The sequence below is a fragment of the Sceloporus undulatus genome, chromosome 2 (genome assembly GCF_019175285.1).
Source record: "Sceloporus undulatus isolate JIND9_A2432 ecotype Alabama chromosome 2, SceUnd_v1.1, whole genome shotgun sequence".
Taxonomy (NCBI): Eukaryota; Metazoa; Chordata; class Lepidosauria; order Squamata; family Phrynosomatidae; genus Sceloporus; species Sceloporus undulatus.
Window position 1 is genome coordinate 321,422,787 of NC_056523.1, and position 1,364 is coordinate 321,424,150.

The following is a 1,364-nucleotide window of genomic DNA, read 5'->3' on the forward strand; positions in this document are numbered from 1 at the left end:
CCCTTGACACCTATCCATTGTCCGCTGTAGTTGCTACTAAATGCAGCTGCCAGGGCCCCGGTTTTTTGGTTCCTGCATTGTGCAGGCGTACACACTGTTGTAGGCAAATAGGGAGATGTAGAGTAGAAGGCAAATGTGAATCCTACCTAGCGTTAACACATCTCTCCCTGAAAACAAGGTTTTAAGAGATGCATGGACTCAGAGATCCGATTTACACACTCAGCCATATTTAACTTTAATAAAGCACCCAAAAAGGACGCAGTTTAATCGGAGATGTGTCAGTGATAAACATATCAGTTGACAAACGAGCCGTCTTTTACTCGGCCAGTCCTTTGCAAAAAATAAAAATTAAAAAAAAGTATAAACATGTATCTTGTGGACCATCCTATCACATGAACACCTATATCTCATTGATCTTTATATGTTAAGCATGTTGAACATGGGTAATAGTTGCAGGAAGACAATAGGGAAAAATCAGGAATTAGGAATATTAATTAGAGCACTCGGGACAAAAGCCTCATGAACGAACACAAAACGCTGTCGCCAGCCAGCATTGGCAATACTTAGCTGGACAGACCAATGGCTTATTTCAGTTTCCTTATGTTTCTCCTAGTCACAACTTAATATAAAACATAGGATTGTACGTTATACTGATACAGCCTTGTCTCTTGATTGACAATGCTGGAGTGGTTCCTCAAGGTTTAGACAGGATTCTTTCTTAACCTAATGGAGATCCATGGCAAGGTGGTAATGTACAATACGAATTTTATACACGATGATATATAAAAGGGCATCTAACATGAACAATAGTCTTGGATTTGTACTCTATACATGTTGTGTGTTCCTTCTGCTGCTGCTTGCCATTTCACTTTGTTATTGCTGATGCACTTTTCATTGATGGGCAAAGCCCATCCAGAAGCTCTCAGTATTGATACTATAATTACTGCCTTTGCGAGATAGGCACCTCACACTGCTTTTGCTTTCTCAGGAGCAATGTGCTCTCAGTAGAGGCCGTTTATGCTCCCTCTTCCCAATACCAATCTCCCCTTGTAGTGTCACAGCTGACCAACTGCTTCCTGAGTGGCTGTTGTGTGCCCATTCACTCAAGCAGGCAGACTTCAGGAGGTGGTTGGTTGGACTGCGTGATAGATTTGCCTCCCTCCCAAAAAAAAGCACACCACAGCAGCCTCATGCCTCTCGAGGGGGAGCAGGGCGAAGCAGCCGATCACAAACTTGCAATAACTTCCTAAAGTCAGCTACTGTGTGCAATTTGCACCAGGATCCCACTTCGGATGCAGTGGCAGATGCGGTACTCACTTCACACCCTTTTTCCAGAAAGGTGGGTGCTTCAGCAGTTGCGCGGT